Source organism: Oryx dammah, unplaced genomic scaffold (assembly GCF_014754425.2).
Source record: "Oryx dammah isolate SB20612 unplaced genomic scaffold, SCBI_Odam_1.1 HiC_scaffold_24, whole genome shotgun sequence".
NCBI lineage: Eukaryota > Metazoa > Chordata > Mammalia > Artiodactyla > Bovidae > Oryx > Oryx dammah.
The window spans coordinates 71,226,796-71,248,967 of record NW_024070208.1 but is presented as its reverse complement, the minus strand read 5'-3'; the positions used below and the strand labels follow the sequence as shown (position 1 = coordinate 71,248,967).

The following is a 22,172-nucleotide window of genomic DNA, read 5'->3' as shown; positions in this document are numbered from 1 at the left end:
AAATGTTCAAGAATCAATCATGTGTAGAGATAAGATCCTTAGCCTTAAGAAGTTTACGATCAATCTAAGAAAACAGAATAAATATTCTCTAAGTGATGCTAGCACAAAGAGCTGGTCCTTTGTGCAAAATACAAGGATCTGCAAAATAAGGAATGAATTCATAAACATTCATGTGTGCAGAGAAGGGTCAGGAAAATCACAGAGGTTTTCTAAAAAGGGCAGAGTGAACATGCACATTGATGAGGAAAGGGCAGAATAGCCAAAGCAAAACTCAAAGTTAGAAAATTTTAAATTTCAGGGACTTCCCTGGTGGTACAGGAGCTAAGACCCCAAATTTCCACTACAGGGATTGGGGGTTCAATTCCTCCCTGTAGAGCTGAGATCACAGGGTAGGCAAAAACAAAATTCAAATGTCATCCCCTGAGAACATCTTCACTTGCAAGACAGACTATCCATTTTATTCCAGCTTCTCCCCCAAGGGGAAGGGAAGGGACACTACCACATTCAATGTGACTCTTCATATCAGAAGTGGTGTGCTGGATCACTTGCAAAGGCTTAGGAAAGCTTGGCCATAGTCAACATTATAGGAATTTTGAGAGGCCATTCACAGTATATCATTGGAAGTTTGCAATCTGCTGAGGTGGGAGTCTTTACACCACGGAGACTGGTAATCATTACAAATCAGTCCTCCATGTCTACCCCATCCCCACATTATTAAATACACACCAGCACACCTGGAAGATCAGCATTTTACAATCAGGGAACTCTAAGGGTAGTCGTGTGTGAGGAGGAGAAAGGGGAACCAGGGGATGGGGCAGGAGAAATGAGCAAGGAGTCAGAGGTGGACAAAAACAGGGTGGAGGAAACCGCTTGGAGAAGACTGAGTGAGCGAGCTGGGCAGAGATGTGTCCAGAGGCGAGGGGAAGCACCTGCATTATCCCTTTAGGTGACAGTAGAGTTGCGGAGAGCTTTGCATTATGTGAGTGATGAATTTTTTTTTTTTTTAATCTGGTTATATTCTGCCCCACTCCTAGTATTTTTATGAAGCTAGAAGTATTGTGGCTTTGGTGTATGGTCTGACCACCTGTCTCTCTGCTCGTTGGAGCAGATCTAGAAGAATTCTTCGAGGATTTTGGCCCTGCCTGCAGACACTCCTGCTGTTCACCTCAGCATCAAGGATGCGAAATAGGATTTGAGGGAAGGTGGAGACGCTGGAGAGAGTGCCCTCGGGGCTGCCTAGTGCGTGTCCTCTCCTGTGACAAGGGAATGTGCGCCCCCTGTGGGTCAACTGATAGAAAGCAATGTTTCTTTCTTTCTTTCTTTCTTTTTTTTTTTTTTCTGACGGTCTCTATATATTTTAAAAACACTTATTTATTTATTTGGCTGAGCCGGGTCTTGGTTGTGGCACACAGGATCTTTGATACTCGTTGCAGCATGTGAGCCTTTAGTTGTGACTTATGGGATTTAGTTCCATGACCAGGGATCGAGCCCCTGCCCCTTGCACTGGGACCACTGAACCATAAGGGAAGTCCCATAGCAAGGTCTTCTTACTTCTGGTTAAAACAGTAAAGACATCAGCTTGTCCTGCTAAAGAGACTGAGCTAGGCTTGGCCCACTGACCCTGTCCTCACAAGAGGACTGGGCCCACCTTCCCCTTTATTGAGCACAGAAGGACCACCATGGGTGGGGAAAGAGGGGTTGAGGCTACAGACACTGGGAAGGCAGAACTTCCCCCTGAGACGGAGGAGAGAGGCAGCAGATGGATTTAAAAGCTGAGATCTCAGAAACAGGATGGACACTGAGAGAGGGCTCGAGAGAGATCAGGTGGCAGGGAGAAGTGCCCATGGGCACCCTTCCCTCTGGAGGTCCACGGTTCAAGCATGAAGTCCACCGTTTGTCCTTCCTACACTGAGTGGGCTCTTCTTTTGAGATCTGTCAACTCTTCTGAAGCAAACTCATCGTAATTCACTGCGTGTTTGGAAAGAGACTATAGATGTGGCAGGAGGGACTTGGGGGAAGGACAGAGATTATCCTTTCACTTTTCAGGAACACACACACACACACACACACACACACACACCCATCAGCAGCTGCAGAGACCCCAGGCTGGCTCAGCAGAGAAGGCCCTTTGAGAGACCAGGCAGTGAGGCTGAGTTCCTTATACCTACCTTACCAACGATTAACTGGTTCCCTTTTAAGAAGGGGTCTTGCCACAAGACAGGGCCTTCTTAAGAAGAGCTTCCCCAGTGGCTCAGTGGTAAAGAATCTGCCTGCCAACCTTGGGTCGGGAAGATCCCCTGGAGGAGAAAATGGCAACCGGCTCTATGATTCTTGCCTGGAGAATCCCATGGAGAAAGGATGCAACTCGGGAACTGAGCGCTTGCTGCAAACGAAGTTACCATTGCGTCTGTTTCATTTCATTCAAGCCCTAGTACAGGTCAACCTCACTTTGCAAACACTGCTTTGCCCACTTCCTCATCAGTGGATTTAAGAGTTGTGGCAGTAATCCAATAAACAGATGAGAGCTTTCAAATGGTACTTATTTCTCCTACTGCCAACAACCATCTTGGCTTTGCTTATGGAGCCAAAAATATCTTTCATACAAGCCACAAGGAGACTGTTGGCCTGGGTTAGAACCAAAATCAACTTCCAAAGACCATAGTATTTATACTAATAAGAGCTAATAAGTGACTCGGTCAACAACCTCGCTGTGCTCAATCCGAGATGTCTCTTGCATACCACTGTGCATCTGAGCAAGGAATGAACCGTGTGGCTACACCAGTGCCTGCCTTTTCAGCTCTGGGGTTCTGCTAAATTTCCAGAGAAATAGAATCAGAAGATCTGACTTTACATTTCAGTACTTGGACTTGGTGAGAATTTTCAAAAAAACGTTATAATTTCAACGGTAATTTATGCAGATAAGTAAACGGATGATTTTAAAGCACATTTAAAGTTTGCACTATCTTTTGGTAAACGAGATTAGTGTTTCTTGCAGAGGATTTGTGGGAGAATTAACATATAGGCAAACAGAATGTTTTTCCTTTCCTGTGCATAAGAATGCCTGTGTGTGGCCTTCCATATCTTAACAAAATAAACGTCACTCTATTCCCCTCTCTGATTACACTCCAGCAGGTGAGGCCCTGGTTAACTGATTTCCCCTGAGGGTGGGCCTTGGGAACAGAGCTTGCTGGCATATTTTAAAATGGTTCCTTTCCCCATCTCCCTGCTGGAAACGTGAGATGATTTTTCTTCAATACGTGCTGTGGGAAGTTAGTCGACTTCTTGGAGGTAAATCTCAAAATATTGTGGGGCTGAGAAATCCCTGATGGTCCAGTTGTTAAGGCTCCACACTCTCACTACCGTGGGCAGAGGTTCAATCCCTGGTCAGGGAACAAAGATTCCACAAGCTGTCCCATGCAGCCAATATATTATATATATATACGTTGTTCAGTTGTTAGGTCAGATCCGACTCTTTGTGACTCCATGGACTGCAGCATGCCAGCCTTCCCTGTCCTTCACCATCTCCTGGAGTTTGCTCAAATTCATGTCCATTGAGTCGGTGATGTCATCCAACCATTTCATCCTCTGTTGCCCCTTTCTCCTCTGCCCTCAATTTTCACATATATGAATATATGAATAGTGAGGCCCCATTATGACAAGGTTCCCTGAATTTTTTTTAAGTTCTATTGAAAAGTAACTAGCAATGTTGTGTTAATTTCTGCTCTATAGCAAAATGACTCTGTTATACACATATATATATAACATCACAGGATATTGACTATAGTTCCTGTGCTCTACAGTAGGACCTTATTCTTTATCCATCCTATGTATACTAGTTTGCATCTGCTCATCCCATACTCCAAACCTTTCCATCCCCCTGGCTTCCCTGGTGGCTCAGAGGTTAAAGTGTCTGCCTGCAATGCAGGAGACCTGGGTTCGATCCCTGGGTTGAGAAGGTTCCCTGGAGAAGGAAATGGCAACCCACTCCAGTATTCTTGCCTGGAGAATCCCATGGGTGGAGGAGCCTGGTGGGCTACAGTCCACGGGGTCGCAAAGAGTCAGACACGACTGAGCAACTTCACTTTCACTTTCACCCCCTCTCTACTTCGGCAAGCTCAAGTTTATTCTCTTTGTCTGTGAGTCTGTTTCTGTCTCATACATGTGTTCATTTGTGTCATATTTTAGATTCCACATATAAGTGATATCATATGATATTTGTCTTTCTCTTTCTGACTTGACTCAGTATGATAATCTCCAGGTCCATTCATGTTGCTGCAAATGGCATTATTTCATTTTAATGACCGAGTAACATTCCACGGCATATATGTACCACGTCTTCTTTATCCATTCATCTGTCAATGGACATTTAGATTGTTTCCATGTCTTGGCTATTGTGAATAATGCTATGAACATACCCCTGGAGTATTTAACTCTCAGATTTGTCTGTACCAAGCCTCCAGCAATTGTCAGCAACAGTTCCTGTTCTCCTCCCAGAGCACAGATTCCACTCCGGTTTCTCCTTAAGGAATATCTATTGAAAATCTGGAGTTGGACCTTATGGGTCCCATGAGAACTCGATTAACTAATAATAAGGAGGGGCATGAGATTCTATGATGCTAGGAGATGAGAGCTGCAGGGCGCGTTCCAAAGAAGTACTTGCCTCAGACCTTGACTTTGACCTTTTAGATCATTTCTCAGGAAGAGCCTGACTCCATAACTCTTCGAGTGTTCTAAAATGCTCTAACAAAGAATATCTGCTTTTGTTTGATTACATCTAGAAGCTAATAGCTCATAACATTTTCTCTTGGTTGGCTTTTAAAAATCAGCTTTATTCTGTTTCTCTCTTTGTGTGGGTTTCGAATATGTTCAAGTATATTATCATCTCAATTTAAGTTTGACATTATTTTGAGACATCCCTTTTCATTCTCCAGTTTTGTTCGGACTTCCTTTGTCTAGAATTCATTCAGTGGCCTGCTTTCTTTTGAGAGAGCGATGTTTAGCAACTACTCTTGCACTGCAAAAATGCTGAACAAGTTTTAAACACTTGGGTTTCCCGGCTGGCACAGATCTCTTGTCTTGTTACATAAAGGAACCCCCTTACCTCTTTGAAACTTCAGGGACATATTTGTGTTGAAGTTTCTCTGTTCTAGGATTATTGGGGAAGGTAAATATGGATGATAGTTACTATGCAGTTCAAAGATGATGCAAACAGCAATTTTATTTACAGCGAGCAGGACCGTGTCTGCAGAGAGCAGAGGGTGAGGGGCAGGCTTGCCGCCCTCATTGTGTGGCTGGTCTGCCCTTTGCAGAATCACAGCTCACTTCCTGCCAGGGCTGTGGTGGTTGGCACAGAGCTCTGGCACCGAGACCAGCGGCCCCTTCTCCCTTAAATCGAGCCACACCACTTCAGATTCCTGGCACACGTTTTCAAGGTCTCCTCTTGCTGTTTGTCTCAGGGCTACTTTGCCCTAGGAGTCTGCTGTCTAAAATATAGGCTTGACATAAAAAAAGGACAAAGTGTTGCCATCTGCAGCTGCATGGAGGGACTTGGAGGGCATTACGCTAAGTGCAATAACTCAGATGGAGAAAGACAAATACTGTATGATATCATTTGTATGCGTAATACAAGAAATACAGCTAACTAGTCAATGCAACAGACAAGAAGCAGACTCACAGATAGACAACAAGCTAGTAGTTACCAGCGAGGAGGAGTGGGGGAGGCGCAAGAGAGGGGTTGAGGACTGAGAGGCACAAACTCTATAAGGATACACTGTACAACACAGGGGATATAGCCAATATTTTATAATAACTATAAATGGAGTATAACCTCTAAGAATTGTGAATCACTGCATTGTATACCTGCAACTCATATCATATCGTACACCAACTACATGTACTTCAATAAAAATAAGCAAATAAAAAAGAGGCTTGGCCCTGCCCCAATGGTAAAAAAAGCAATATTCAACCTAAACAGAAATTACATGTTGCCATCAAATGAGTTAGTAATTATTAACATGCTCAGTAACAATTCATACGATAAACTGGTTAATTATACAGTTCATTGTCAATGTGTGGTATCGACCCGTTTAATCCTCACAGCCACCCTATGATATGGGAACCATTGTCAACCCTGTTTTTTCAGATAAGCAAGGCGAGATGAAGAAATTTGTAGGAAGTCCCACAGTCAGCGGACTTCCTTGACGGTCCAGGAGCCTCCTCGTTTCCAATGCATGTGGCGCAGTTTTGATTCCTGGTCAGAGAACTAAGATCTCATATGTCCCATGGCCAAATAAGACAAAACAAAACAAAAACAACCCACAGTCAGGAGGCAGCGGGGCAGCTGGGATGGAATTGGAGTGTCTGTTTCCAGCTCAGGTGGTCTGCCTTCAGAGCCTACCCGGGAGTGTGTGTCCGAGGTTTATTCCATGCAACATACTACAGATGAGAAGAACAAAAGCAGGGGTTATTATGGACTGAATGTGTCCTCACAAATCCATACATTGAAGCCCAAGCCCACAGTGTGATGGAGCTTGGAGAGGGGCCTTTGGGAGGGAATTAGGCTTAGGTGAGATTGGCTTCCTCTGCCGCTGCCAAGGGAGGACACAGTAGGAGCTCAAGCTGCCAGCACCTTGAATCTGAACTTCCCAACCTCCTGAATTGTGGGAAATAAACGGCTCTTGTTTAAACCTTTTTTTTTTTTTTTAAATAGCAGCTTCAGCTGACTTAATACAGAGGGATGTGTGTGCTTAGTCACTCAGTCGTGTCCGACTCCTTGCGTCCCCATGGACTGTTGCCCGCCAGACTCCTCTGTCCATGAGCTTCTCCAGGAAAGAATACTGGAGTGGATAGCCATTCCCTTCTCTAGAAGACCTTCCTGACCCAGAGATCGAACTGCGATTCGCCTGCTTTGCAGGTGGATTCTTTACTGTCTGAGCTGCCAGGGAAGCCCTCAATACAGGGGAGGGCTCTCTTCAATCACGGCGATTTGGAAAAGGCTCAGTTCACTCCCTCCCTATCTTAAAAGAACTCACAATGTCTGTCAGGAGATCAAAGGCTGTGAAAAATCCTGCAGTTTAAGGAAAGGTATTTAAATTTGTTTAATTCTCAAGATTTTTGACTATGGAACACCCCGAAACCATGAATCTTTCATGGAACACACTTGAAAGGGGCTGCAGGTGAGACTGTGTGTCTGTTTCCAGGTGGGGGTCAGAAGCTTGTGCAGGGGGAGGCTTGGCAGGTGAGCCCAAGAGGAGCAAAGCAATGCGGCGGAGCAGAGGGCTCTTTCCAGAAAGATGTTGAGACGTGCTGCAGGGAGAAGAACCCGGATGCTCCAGAACTTGGGAAAGATGAACCATAAAGAAGAGGGTCTTGGAGTAAATCTGGTGAAAACTGTCAAGGGGGTAGTATAGGGCCTGCCCTGCACAAAAGACTCGATTTTCAAAACAGAAAGGATGTTCCAGTATCATGTTAATATTCCTATATCGTGAATATAGGAGGAGAGGATAACAAATCTCTTAGAATTACTGTGACCGTCTCCTGGAAAGTGTCATATTAATACATGCTGCCCCTTAGAAACATAATCCAGGCTGATTTCCTAAAGCTGTCTTCACTTCTCTCTAGGAAATTACAAGATGTGAGATCAAATGGAAGACCCAGCTGAGCAAGAGAACAAGATCTTGCTGGGACACAGCAGGATCCGATAAATCTCTGCTGAATATATTTCAAGGACAGCCAAGGGGAGGGTTAATTGCACAATTTGGGTTTTGTGCAAATAAAATATCTGCACTAAATATTTTATTAAATATTGGCATATATTTCATAAATAGAAAACACTTGCATGAAAATGAAGCATTTATTATTGAGTAGTTAGATATTTTAAATAGTTCATGCTTATTGCAGGGTAGGGATGGAGGGAAGGAAGGGAGATCTTTGGGAGAAAGATGGCAAATGGCACAGAAAACCATCACATTGCTGTGTGATTTCATAGAGACATTTCAGTCTGCTGTTAGCTGAGGGGGCTTGACAAGATGGCCTTAAAGACTCCATCAAAATCTCACATCCTAACTACTTGTTCTTCTCAATAGGATGGAACAAGTTTGGAAAAGAAATTGTTTTATTCAGAGGTAGGAACACTTAATACAGTTCAGACAGTACATTAGTAATGGGTATTTAACAGAGATCAACTGTGCAAATAGATTCAGTGATTTTTTTCTTAAGCAGGAGAATATGAAGTTTTAAGGGCCTCCATTATTTAACGCTTAGAATGTTGACACAGTAAAGGTAAGCCTCAATATAGAGAAATGGGCTCCCTACGTTCTCTTTTGGTTTTTTAAAATTGAAATTTGTTTAACAGCAATAACTTTTTTCTTGGAATTGGAAAATTTTGAGGTTTATCTCATGTTACACAGAGCAATCAGGCTGTTTTCAATTTTTGTAATCTTATATTCACCTGTAATTACAAATTGCATATAACTTTTCTCTTGTGTAAATGCTTAGACAAAGTTAGTAAATGTCATGATTTTAGTGCCATCTACTGGTGAAATGTAGTATGATGCCATCTACTGGGTGTTCTTTGGAAGGAACAATGCTAAAGCTGAAACTCCAGTACTTTGGCCACCTCATGCGAAGAGTTGACTCATTGGAAAGGACTCTGACGGGGGGAGGGATTGGGGGCAGGAGGAGAAGGGGACGACCGAGGATGAGATGGCTGGATGGCATCACAGACTCGATGGACGTGAGTCTGAGTGAATTCTGGGAGTTGGTGATGGACAGGGAGGCCTGGCGTGCTGCAATTCATGGGGTCGCAAAGAGTCGGACATGACTGAGCGACTGAACTGAACTGAACTGAACTGAACTGAACTGATTGGGTGCAAGACACTGAGCTACTGAGGGGACAGGGAAAGGGGAAAAGGACAGATTAGTGATTATATGTTTAAGAACGGGGCTGAATCTGCTAAGGAGACAGTCAGAGATTCAAACATGGAAAGGTATTTGATATTAAAGAATTATTGCTAATTATTTTTAGGTGTGATGTTGGTGTCTTGGTTATGTTAAAGCATCCTTATCTTTTACAGATTTGGGGCCAAGTCTGGCCCACTATTGTTATGGTCTGTGAGCTAAGAACAGTTTTTACATTTTTAAGAGGTTGAAAGCATCCAAAGAAGAATATTTAGTGTCACTGGAAAATTATATGAAATTCAAGTTTCAGTGTCCAGAAGTAAGGTTTCACTGGAGCACAGCCCTTCTCATTCATTCACATTTCCCCAAGGCTAAGTTTATGTTACAGCAACAGAGCTGAGGAGTTGCAGAGATTAAGGGGCCCACAAAGCCTGGAAATGTACTTCCTGGTCCTTTACGGAAACACCCTGCCCACTTGCCCTAGGACTCTGCTGTTCTAAACATGGCCTGTGGACCAGCAGCGTCAATGTGGCCTGGTAGGCTGTTAGGAAGACAGACTCTTGGTCTCTGCTCCAGAGCTACTGACTCAGAATCTCCAGATCCCAGGTGGGTCCTGCTTACATTACAGTTTGAGAAGCGCTGGTGTACCTGAGAGTGTGTTAGCTTGATTTATAACTTGTGAATATTTAAGCAAATAGTATGGACTTCACTTATACTCTTGACCTGAGGTCACAGATATGAGTGGCAGGTCTGTTAAATGCTTCTCAAAGTGTGCTCAGAGGACCCCCTGTATCCGAATTGCATTTTTTTGGTATAAATTCAAATTCCCAGGCCCCACTTGAGTGGCCCCCTGGATCAGATCTTTGGGGCTGGAGCCTAGGACTCTGCATTCTGACCCCTCCCTGGTGACTCTGATCCACAGCAGAGCTACAGGAGTACTTGTAATGGGGCAGGGGGTGGCGTGGAGAGGAGCTGACCTGAGGGTCAGGAAGCATCAGGGAGGAGAGAGGGAGGTCACAGGTCAGAGGAAGTTGCTGACCACGAGTTCACACCCTTCCTGCTTCTCTCCTGATTCTCCTCACAACCTGGCCTGACCCCACCCATGGGAGCTGGCTGCAGGGAGAAGCTGCTAGAATGGGGCAAGGGTGTCCTCCTGCCGACCGTGGGGCTCTCAGGGGCTGCCCTGCAGAAGGAAGGACCTGAGTCAGAGGCAGTAGGAGCAGAGGGGCTGTGGGTGCCTGGAAGGACCTCACGGACCCACCTGGGGAGTCAGGCTGAAGTTGCTGAGCAGGTCTTTGGGTAGGGAGACCTCCGGGTCCTGCTGGTATACGGGAGGAGCTGGGACAGACTGTGCGGTTCCACCGGGGCTCAGGGTCATCTGTCAGGAGTCAAATGCCCTTGAGCAATTTCCTTAAGCTCTGTAGGCTTGTCTCCTTGTCTGTTGAGATGGGAATCCTAACACCCTCTAAGCTTTTGTTACAATTAAACGTGATAGTTAAGTAAAAACACAACCTTGCAATACAGAGCCGAATAAGGGGCAGCTGCTGCTTATTGTGAAGCTTGTCACCTTACACCTCTGCACTTCCTGATGCTTGATATCATAGGTGCTTGTCACTGGCTGATAAGACCAATTTCCTCAAACCCCAGGCACAGGAAGGCTCCAGTCACAGGCATGTGCCAGACCTGCGCTTGGCCAGTGACCTAGAGCTCCCTGAGCTTCTCTGCGCAGGAGCAACTCCTGAAGCGACTGCCGAGCTGCTCATCCTGTACAGTTACCAGGATTTTGCTTCTAGGAAGCCACACCTTGGGACTCAGGCTCAGGTTTGTGATGAACTAAGGTGGGGCTTAGTTCACATTTTTATTCTTGGTTTTCTGTTGCCTTCCTTCTACAAGTATATTAGAGAACCATTGGAGACAGAAAACTATGAAGTGTTGCTTTTTAGAAATGACTATGAAAGCTTTTATCACTGCTATACCCTTAGGAGCCTAAGCTCTACGCTTTTTGAAATTTTAGGGAGAGTGAGCCTATGATTTCAAGATACCTTAAATAGCAAAATTTGAACTACTTCTTCCAAGTGACATTCTTCATAAATCTATTTAGAATCAAGCTTAAAAATCACCACCAGCAAATCATTTTTGTAGCCTATATGGTAACTGAACATTCTATTTAATTTTTCAGCACTGCTTTATTATAAGACATAGGTTGCAAAAAATAATAAGCTATTTGTATTGTAAGCTGAAAAGAATGAGAATCATAGAGTCGATCTGCAGCAATCTCTTCTGAGGATGGCAAGAAAAACAGACATTTCAACTGCACCTTTAGATTCGCAATCAGGTTGATGGAAACAAATAACCCCAGGTCATTCACCTCAAAGCCTAAACAAAGAAACAATCGGCTAACCAGAGGTGTAGAATTGGTATAGAATTTAAAGGCTCAAGAGACAGTTTTCTATGACAGTTAACCTGGGGTATCCTCTAATGCACATTAATGAAATCTCCTTCCAGGTCCCCTGGAGAAGGAAATGGCAACCCACTCCAGTATTTTTGCCTAGAGAATCCCATGGACAGAGGAGCCTGGCGGGCTACAGTGCATGGGGTCGCAAAAAGTCGGACACGACTGAGCGACTAATACTAATGCTAAGGCGGGGCTTGTATGAAAGCTTCAGGGACAACGGTGCCATACTGAAAACCACCACCAGGGGGCAGCAGAGTCCAGGCCAGGTGAGGAGGGCGGAAAGCCATGGAAGGCCTCACAGCAGTCAAGAGGGGTGGGCGTCTCTAAGTTTGCCTCACCCTCATCATTCACCCCACCCTCCACACACAGAAACGCACGCTCCTGCAGAATCACCTGACCTGTTTACTGTTTCCTCGTCCAGGTACGGTCCTTTATATCTTAAATATGGCAAAGGTCAGCGGTTTGCAAACTTGGCTGCAAATTTGAATCACAAGGGGAGCTCTGTAAAATCCCAGGGCTGGAGCCTCATCTCAGTTAAATCAGAATCTCGGGGGAGGGGAGGCAGGCGTCAACATTTTTTATTAATAAAACCCCACAGGTGATTCCACCCTACAGCCAAGTGAGGACCACGGTTGGAAGCAATAGGTCTCATTTCTTCCCACATGGCAGCTGCTTTCATCGCTAGAGGCCTCCTCCAAGAAGCCTCCCTAACTTGTCACATTTCTTCTCCCCCATCTGTCCATTCGTTTGTCTGTAGTCGGGGCCAGTGCTTTCCATATCTGAATGTGCCTGTGGATCACCGGAGCTCCCAGGTGGCCCAGGGGTAAAGAGTCTGCCTGCCAATGCAGGTGATGAAAGGTTTAGATCCCTGGGACGGGAAGATCCCCTGGAGGAGGAAATGACAACCCACTCCAGTATTCTTGCCTGGAGAATCCCATGGACAGAGGAGCCTGGAGGTCTGTAGTCCATAGGGTCACACAGAGTCGGACACGACTGAAGCAACTCAGCATGCACGCACATTATGGGTTAAATTGTGTCTCCCACCCCCTAAATTCATACATAGAATTCCTCAGCCCCAGTCCTTCGGAATGGGACTGGGAGTTGTTGCAGGTGTTGTTGCAGGTGTAATTAAGATGAGGTCACTAGGGCAGCCCTAATCCAGCTTGTCTGACTTCTGTCCTTATGAAAAGGGGGCATTTAGACATAGCCGGGAATACTAGATGAAGAGAAGGGCAGAGATAGTGGCGCCTTGTCTCCAAGCCAAGGAACCCCAGAGATTGTCACCATATTAGCAGAAACTAGGAGAGACGCAGGTCATCACAGCCCTCAGAGGGAGTGCCCCCCGGCCCAGACCTTGATTTCAGACTTTTGGCCTCCCAAATGGTGAGAGATTGAATTTCTGCTGCTTAAGCCACCCAGTCTGTGGAGCTTGTCATGGCAGCGCCAGGAAACTCTGCAGCTCCCAGAAGAGAGGGCTGGTCCCCGCTGAGGTCCAGATGCTCTTCTTTCTCACCTCTCGCTTCTCCCATCAGGGGGCTTCCAAGGCCACTCGGATGCCCCCTGGCCCCATATGTAGCGGGTGCGGGAGGCAGGGAGCAAGGGGGCCCTTAAACCCTGGACCTGAGCTGCTGCTGCTGCCCTGTCTAAGCTGTGGTACACAGCCAGTGACTCCCACACTCCTGCTCAAACCATGAGATGCTGGCGTGTGTGCCCTTAACTGCTTAGCAGACCCAGTTCACCCCAGGCAAGCCCAAAGCCAGGGAACCTGTGAGGTTTAACACTCCTCACCAAGGCACTGATATGTGCTAAAGTGTCCCTGGGATCCACCAGCCTCATCCTTTTATCTCCTGCTTGAGCTCAGGATCATGGTCTCATATGTTAACACTCATCAGCCTCCAGACAGGCCTGGCCCCGCCCCCACCTTTATCCCTCCCATCACCAGAACCATCCTCCTAAAAGGCAGATCCCATCAGTTCAACCCGCTCAGGACCCTTTATCAGTCTCTGATGCCTCCTCCATCCCTGGTCACTTTCTATGAACTATCTCCCCCTTCCCCCACCAGTTCCACTGAGACACAGACCACTGTCCATGGGCCTCCTGCCCTTTCCGTGCACGTGGCTCCTTCTTCCTCGTCTTGCATCCACTCCCCTCCCTGCATGCGGGAAGCCCGGGCTGAGCTGCTCTCAACTCCCCAGGAGTACCGGTGGGGGCGGGGTGGGGGGTGGGCATTCGTCTTCAGTGAGCTCATCACAGCCTCTTCTAACCCCCAGAAGAGCCTTGTTTTACTGCCTTATGTTATGCTTACTTCCTTTGTATTTGTTTCCTCCCCTAGTGGGCGAGCCCCTGGGGGGCAGGGATTTGTGTCCTCTGAAGCTGAACAGCTGGCTCCGAGCAGGGCTTGGGCAGTTTTTGTGGAAGGAGTACATCAATGATTCTCTGAGTGTGGTCCCTGGACTGCCAGCAGCAGCATTACCTGGGAACTTGCCACAAATACAGATTCCTGCCCTTCCGCGGACCTGCTGAGTCAGACTCCAGGAGTGGGGCTCAGGTTTCACAAACCCTCCAGGGTCTAATGCATACTCAAGTTGGAGATCAGCTGAATCTAAAAAATGAGAACTTCAGGAAATAGGATGTGAAGGGAACCTGCTCTTAGTATTTGGCCTCGACTCAGCGGTCACAGGGCGGTGCCTGGTTGACAGAACTCTTCCCTGGTCTGTTACTTGGGGTCACGGGGTATTACAGCTGCCTGGGGTGCCCACGGCCCATCTCTTCCTCAGCCCTTGTTGTATCATTGTGTTGTGGTGCATCCCTTCCCCAGGGTGTTGTTAATATACATGAAGATCTCAGGTGTGTCCTGAGCAGAAACCCAATGCCCAGGGAGCCCTGGATTCTAAACACCATGGTCAGTAGAGTCAGCCTCCACTGTGAGGCTGGTCATGGTGCCGCGCTTCTCATCTACACTCTGAAGTTAAAAATACTTCATCAAAAACAAAAGCCTCCCCCCCGCCCCCCCAAAAAAAAACCCACCCACCACAACAAAACTCAGAGATGCAGAGAACAAATTGGTAGTTGAAGATATGGTGGGTGGTATGAAATGATGGTGACTGCAGCCATGAAATTAAAAGATGCTTACTCCTTGGAAGAAAAGTTATGACCAACCTAGATAGCATATTCAAAAGCAGAGACATTACTTTGCCGACTAAGGTCCATCTAGTCAAGGCTATGGTTTTTCCTGTGGTCATGTATGGATGTGAGAGTTGGACTGTGAAGAAGGCTGAGGGCCGAAGAATTGATGCTTTTGAACTGTGGTGTTGGAGAAGACTCTTGAGAGTCCCTTGGACTGCAAGGAGATCCAACCAGTCCATTCTGAAGGAGATCAGCCCTGGGATTTCTTTGGAAGGACTGATGTTGAAGCTGAAACTCCAGTACTTTGGCCACCTCATGCGAAGAGTTGACTCATTGGAAAAGACTCTGATGCTGGGAGGGATTGGGGGCAGGAGGAGAAGGGGATGACAGAAGATGAGATGGGTGGATGGCATCACTGACTCGATGGACGTGAGCCTGAGTGAACTCTGGGAGATGGTGATGGACAGGGAGGCCTGGCATGCTGCGATTCATGGGGTCGCAAAGAGTCGGACACGACTGAGCGACTGAACTGAACTGATGAAATGATTGAAGGTAGTAAAAATATACAAACTTCTAATTATAAAATAAGTCATGGGGATGTAACATAGAGCATGGTGACAATAATCAATAACACTGTATTGTGTATTTGAAAGTTGCTAAGAGTAGATCTTAAAAGTGGTGATAGATGTTAGCTAGACTTACTGTGGAAATCATTTTGCAATATATTCAAGTATCAAATCATGTTGTACACCTGAAACTAATATGTTTTATGTCAATTATACCTCAATTGAAAAGCACTGTCAAATAACTTAGAATGTTATTGCCTTAAAGTTTTGATTTTGACTGTAGAGATGTGTCTCTTCTAAAGTTGTTAATGGGGTGGGTTGTTTTGTTTTGTGTTTTTATTCCTTAATTTTTGTCTCTGGGCTGTTGGATGTATTTGTTGTGGTTAATATTTGGTGTTTTAAAAAGACAGAATATAATTTTATGAGTTTATGGGGGGTTGTGTGTTATTACTGCTTTTCTCCAGGCCCAATATCATACCTGCCCCTAAAAGGTGCTGAGCAAATGTTGGACTTTAACTACCCAGTGAAAAACCCTGACAGGGTGTGTAAGAAGCTGCAGAAGGACTCCTTTAGGACTGAAGACGGTGTGCATAGAAGGGATTGGGACGATTCCCTGGAGGAGAGCATGGCAACCCACTCCAGTACTCTTGCCTGGAGAATCCCATGGACAGAGGAGCCTGGCGGGCTACAGTCCATGGGGTCTCAGAGTCAGATACGACTGAAGCGGCTTAGCACACAGGCATGTAGCCCATCAGAGGGTGAGGGGACAGGCCTCCATCACCTGAGTCCTGCTTCATCTCCAGACTTTCTCTCTCTCCAGCCTGAGTTCCAATGTGTCTTAATCCCTTTCAGTTCCTCGAACCCACAAACGTCTCCTTTGTTCTGACCTTTGGGCCTGTCTTTCCACTGCTTGGAAACCCTCCTCTGTCTTTTACTGACTGACTCTTACTCTCTTCTCAGGTCACAAGTGAAACATTGCTTTGCCCAGCAGGATGCCTCCTCCTCTGTGAGATGAACCCCCACCCCCCGCCCTGGCCCAGACTCTCCTGCGTCAGCTCCTTTCTCCTCTCCTTCCTCCTTCAGCCTGGAAGAGCAGCAGCTGTGTCCCCTCCAGGGACCTTAGCACATGTCTGGGAACCTGGGCACAGGAGGGCTCAGTACTTGGTGGGTGACTTTGAAAGCACCCAGGCTGTAGGTGAACAACTTTCCGAGTCCCAAATTTCTAAGTCCACTTCTCTTTTTCCCTTGGACTAAGGAGTTAGCTTCTAATAAACTTCAGATGTGTGCAGAGAAGTATCAGAGTGAGGACACGTGTATGATTTAAATAGAAGTCAGCCAGAGAGAGAAGGAAGGAGAGAACTTGTTAGATCAGGAAGAGCGTGGCTGACAGACAGTTGCTGTGACTTGCACAAAGCCTGTCCTGTGTGTGTGAAGGGGGCTCCCAGAGTGATTCTGCCATGGAGACGTTCCCCCAGGGCTCACTCTGGCTGGTTCTCTGATATGTTGAAGCTCTGAGGTCAAAGCTATGAGTGGAAACTGAACTTGAGGGAGACAAAGGTTGGGTCTTCGTATAAATAGCTTCTGCTCTCCAACCCCGGAGAAGGCAATGGCACCCCACTCCAGTACTCTTGCCTGGAAAATCCCATGGATGGAGGAGCCTGGTAGGCTGCAGTCCATGGGATCACGAAGAGTCAGACATGACTGGGCGGCTTCACTTTCACTTTTCACTTTCATGCATTGGAGAAGGAAATGGCGACCCACTCCAGTGTTCTTGCCTGGAGAATCCCAGGGACAGGGGAGCCTGGTAGGCTGCTGTCTCTGGGGTCGCACAGAGCCGGACACGACTGAAACGACTTAGCAGCAGCAGCTCTCCAACCCAAATAAGCCACTTTAATAGAAACATCGCACAAGTTATAGTGTCTGAATCTCTCATCCATTCTCAGGGTTATAAAGGACGTGGATATCATTGAGTCCCATCTCTCGACCTCTGCAGAAATGCCCTCTGCAGGTTCTGATGATAACTCACAGCCTTCCATTCCCCACTTCACTAACTTACAAGGCAGCCAGTTCCATAGTTAGAGAGTTCTGGTTATTGGAAAATCTCCGTTAGCCCAGTCCATGGTTGTGATTTATTGAATTAGATAAACACAGACAACATTTACAACCAGGACAGTAGAAATTACTTTTAAAGTAATGTTGTGTTGAGTTTTGGTAAAAGAGTATGGGAAAGTTGTCTTAAATGTTTGAGAATCTCCTGTTTTAACTTTGTACCAAATACATGTTTTCTTCAGTTTATTACCCGTACAGGGGGAAAAAGTAGACAGTAAAAGCCATCTTGCTATGTACTCGGAGCCAGTTAGGAATATCTGCCAAATGATGGAGGGCAGGTGCTCATAAACATTGATCATTTTAAGTCTTGAGATTCAAGTTTCCACTGGGCCTCTGCTCATTGCAAAAATTCACACAAGGGGAGCAAGGGAGCAGGGCAAAGTGTATGGAGGGTGAGGGCAGGTTGCTTTCTGGTTCTGTCCCTGCTGCTAACTAGCTGTGTGATGTCAGAGAGGTTAATAGACTCTGTTGGGCTTAGTTTCTGCCTCTGCAAACTGAAGTGGTTAAACCAGGTGACCTGTAAGTTTCAGTAACAAGCCAGCCCTCCATGGCTCTAGGACTTTGTACTTGCCTCCAGAAGACCAAAGCCTCACGAGTGAAATGAACTCTCAACCAGTTGGGAAATTGATAATTAGCAAGGTTCTACCTCCTACTAAATATAGCTGGTTAAGTGAAAGCAATTATTGCAAATATAACGATGTGCATATCCTTTCCTGAATTAGCAGAAACCTGAGTTAATAAATAGTTGATTACAGCTCTGAGATGATAATGGCTCCAGGTTGTGTCATTTCTGCCTCCAAAGTTAGCTAAAATTCTTTTCAGCTGAACCTGAACTTTTTAAATGCTTCTATTTTTAAACCACACTAATTGGACTGTAGACATCCCAGGTGGCACGGTGGTAAAGAATGTGCCTGCCAATGTAGGAGGCACAGGTTTGATCCCTGGGTCAGGAAGATCCCCTGGAGAAGGGAATGGCAAGCCACTCCAATGTTCTTGCCTGGAAAATTCCATGGACAGAGGAGCCTGGAGGGCCTACAGTCCAGGGGGTCACAAAGAGTCGGACATGACCAAGCACAAAGCCAAGCCAATTAGATCATTTATTTCTAGCTGGGTACATATCAAGAAAGAAAAGATAGATTTATTCCTAAGTATTTTATTCTTTTTGTCCCAGTGGTGAATGGAATTGTTTCCTTAATTTCTCTTTCTGTTTTCTCATTGTTAATGTATAGGAAGGCAAGGGATTTCTCTGTGTTAATTTTATATCTGGCAACTTTACTATAGTCATTGATTAGCTATATGTGAGACAGCAAAAGAGACACAGATGTAAAGAACAGACTTTTGGACTCTGTGGGAGAAGGCGAGGGTGCGATGTTTTGAGAGAATAGCACTGAAACATGTATATTAGCATATGTGAAACAGAGCACCAGTCCAGGTTCAATGCATGAGACAGGGCGCTCAGGGCTGGTGTACTGGGTTGACCCTGAGGGATGGGATGGGGAGGGAGGCGGAAGGGGAGTTCAGGATGGGGGACACATGTACACCCATGGCTGATTCATGTCAATGTATGGCAAAAACCACTACAATATTATAAAGTAATTAGCCTCCAATTAAAATTAATTAATTTTTTAAAAAAGAAAGAAAAGATAAAAAGAAACAGTCCCCAAACTGCAAAGAAATTTCAAATGGTTTTCAGGAGTTTACTTTTTAGCTTGATTTCCCCCTGATTGATATTATGACTTCTGATACAGTTATTAAATAATAATATATTTTGCCACAAAATAAAATGTATATTTTTTGTTAGGAACCAAGCTTTTCAGTGCAACAAAAAAGTGATATACAGATTGAATCAAAGAGGTTAAATAAAAGCCCTGTAGCTTAAGTTTGATTTAGAAATATTAGTAACAATGCATATGTGTTTTCTGTTTTTTTAAAAAACATTCTTTCTAGCTCTGCCTGTTACAAAGGCCTAGATACCTTGACTAACCCATAGCCCCAACACCTTTAGCATCTAGATTGTGCTACTAAATAACATTTTCCACTAAAAGGAACAGAGCTTCTTGGAGAAATGGCTGAATCCAAGTCAAGGATAAGCCTGGAATATCTTGACATGCCAACAAGCCACGGAACTATCAAAGACCACAAGATTGTGCCCCAAAGACTTAGGGTCCAAACTGAAGAAACAGAGATCTCTGTAGGCCAGAGATTATACAGTTTCAACATGAAAAGGAAGGATTGAGGCACAATGAATATGTTAAAAATCTATGAGTTCATGTCATTACCTCCCTCCACCCATCCACACACACCTTTGAAGGAAGCTAAAACTCTTATTCTGAAAATTGGGAAATAAAGAGAAGGGAAAAATAATTGCTCAACCTTTTTCCTGCAGAATTATACTGAAGTTGTTATTGAAGGATAACCAAATAGTTTACAAACTAAATTTCTTCTTTTAGAGGAATTTGAGCTAATAAATGAAGAGGGATAATACAATTGGAATATTGCTATTTTATGACCTCTACTCCAGTACTCTTGTCTGGAAAATCCCATGGATGGAGGAGCCTGGTAGGCTGCAGTCCATGGGGTCACTAAGAGTTGGACACGACTGAGTGACTTCACTTTCACTTTTCACTTTCATGCATTGGAGAAGGAAATGGCAACCCACTCCAGTGTTCTTGCCTGGAGAATCCCAGGGACGGGGGAGCCTGGTGGGCTGCCGTCTCTGGAGTCGCACAGAGTTGGACAAGACTGAAGTGACTTAGCAGCAACAGCAGCCAGTACTCTTGCCTGGAATATCCCATGGATGGAGGAGCCTGGTAGGCTGTAGTCCATGGGGTCACTAAGAGTAGGACACGACTGAGCAACTTCACTTTCCCTTTTCACTTTCATGCATTGGAGAAGGAAATGGCAACCCACTCCAGTGTTCTTGCCTGGAGAATCCCAGGGATGGCGGAGCCTGGTGGGCCTCCGTCTATGGGGTCGCACAGAGTTGGACACGACTGAAGTGACTTAGCAGCAGCAGCAGCAGCAGCACTGAACTGATGGATGAAGGCAAATGGTTTTCAATTACTTAAAAGATTAGGTGAAACACGGATAGGAAATTTTACAATGAATGGAACAGGCTATGACACCAGAACCCACCAATGATTCTTAATGTGGCTTCATGAACTTCTTGATAAGATGCAGCGAGAGCTCACACCACCACCTATGAAGCCTTCTTCACAAACAAAGCAAGACTAAACAAATGAACATGATGAAGTCAGCCTAGATCTTACGACCATTTTATAGGAAATCCATCCCCACAGGAATATAATTAAAAACAAAACAAAACAACTATGGGACATTCTACAGATAAATTGCATAAAAAAAGAGAGAGGGACCAGAACCTGTAGATGAAAAGAGATTTAAGAGACACACCAACCAAATGCAATATAGCGAATATAGGGGTCTAGTATGGAGGCCAACTAAAACAAATCAACTGTAAAAATGATGAAATTATGAACAAATAAGGTCTATTTAAAACATTGCTTCGAGATCTGATGGTGTTATGGAAATACTGTAAACTGGGAGAGGTGGCATGATATTTATGTGGCTATACTTTCTTTTAAAAAAAGGTTTTTTGATGTAGGCCGTTTAAAAAAATAATTTTATTTATTTATATTAATAAGACTGTGCTATTAGTAAGGCTGTGCTGGGTCTTTGTCGTGGTGCAGACTTTTCTCTCATTGCAGTGAGCGGGGGCTGCTCTCTAGAGGTGCAAAGTCTTCTCACTACGCTGGCTTTTCTTGCTGCAGAGCATGGACTCTAGGGTGCACAGACTTCAGTAGTTGAGGCTCCCTGGCTCTAGACACAGGCTCAATAGTTGTGGCATGTGACACGTGGCCTTAGTTACTCTGTGGCATGTGGGATCTTCCTGGATCAGGGATCGAACCCATGTCTCCTGCACTGGCAGGTGGATTCTTTACCACTGAGTCACCAGGGAAGCCCTGTGACTATGCTTTTTAATGCCCACATATTTTTCAGATATAGGCTGAAATATATGTGAGTGAAATAATTTTAATATCTGACACTTCAAAATAATTCAGGAAGTGTAGGAGTAAGGTTGAGGAGTAGAGTGGCTACAGAAAAAACAAAAGTTGCCGTGTATTGATAATCGTTGGAGAGTAGAATATGAGAACATGGGAGCTGATTATATTATCTATTTTTGTATTTTATTTCCATAATAAAATTTTTTACAAATAAATGCTGTTTTTTCAAATGCTTCTCCATTTTTAAGGTACCATTCAAAACCAGTTCCATTTTCACTATTGGAAATATACTCTTCTGCCTCCTAAACTGTATATTTTTAACTCTCTTTATCTTACAAAGAGAATGCTTGTTAAAGTTGTGTTTACTTGTAGTGATTTAAAAAATTTTATTGAAATGCATATTCTAGTAAGTAATAAAATGCAGATACCCTCTATTTTGACAAAGCAAGCCTTCAATAATCAACTCCATTCTATGTGGCAGACAAACTCTTCCAAAGTATAAGTGAAGTAAGTGAAGTCGCTCAGTCGTGTCTGACTCTTTGCAACCCCATGGACTGTAGCCTACCAGGCTTTTCTGTCCATGGGGTTTTCCAGGCAATAGTACTGGAGTGGATTGCAATTTCCTTCTCCAGCGGATCTTCCCGACCCAGGGATCAAACCTGGGTCTCCCACATTGTAGACAGACGTTTTACTGTCTGAGCCACCAGGGAAGTCAAATCCATTTAATGAGACCAATATTACCCTGATAGCAAAACCAGACAAAGACATCACACAAAAAACAAAAACTACACCCCTCAGAATGGGAGAAAATATTTATAAATGAAGCAAACAACAAGGGATTAATCTCCAAAATATACAAAAAGCTCATGCAACTCAACATCAAAAAGCAAACGACTTAATAAAAAATGGGCTGAAGATCTAAATAGACGTTTCTGTAAAGAAGATATACAGATGGATAAAAAGCACATGAAAAGATGCTCAACATCACTAATTACT

General features: G+C 44.9%; 1 protein-coding gene and 2 long non-coding RNA genes across 3 annotated transcripts in view; 1 reads left to right on the top strand and 2 right to left on the bottom strand.

Annotated features, from left to right (window-relative positions):
- The window catches only part of LOC120883317, a 29,200-nt gene extending 19,674 nt beyond the window's left edge, over nucleotides 1-9,526 (bottom strand). Inside the window, exon 1 of the long non-coding RNA XR_005725736.1 lies at nucleotides 8,846-9,526. This is a non-coding gene — a long non-coding RNA (uncharacterized LOC120883317). The remainder of the gene's footprint in view (nucleotides 1-8,845) is intronic.
- CLDN10 (claudin 10) overlaps nucleotides 1-22,172 on the bottom strand; it is a 96,204-nt gene that overhangs the window by 54,234 nt on the left and 19,798 nt on the right. The window lies entirely within an intron of this gene.
- Nucleotides 6,726-7,802, top strand: LOC120883316. Its single transcript, XR_005725735.1, has 2 exons — nucleotides 6,726-7,175; nucleotides 7,621-7,802. It is a non-coding gene; the product is annotated as an uncharacterized LOC120883316 (long non-coding RNA).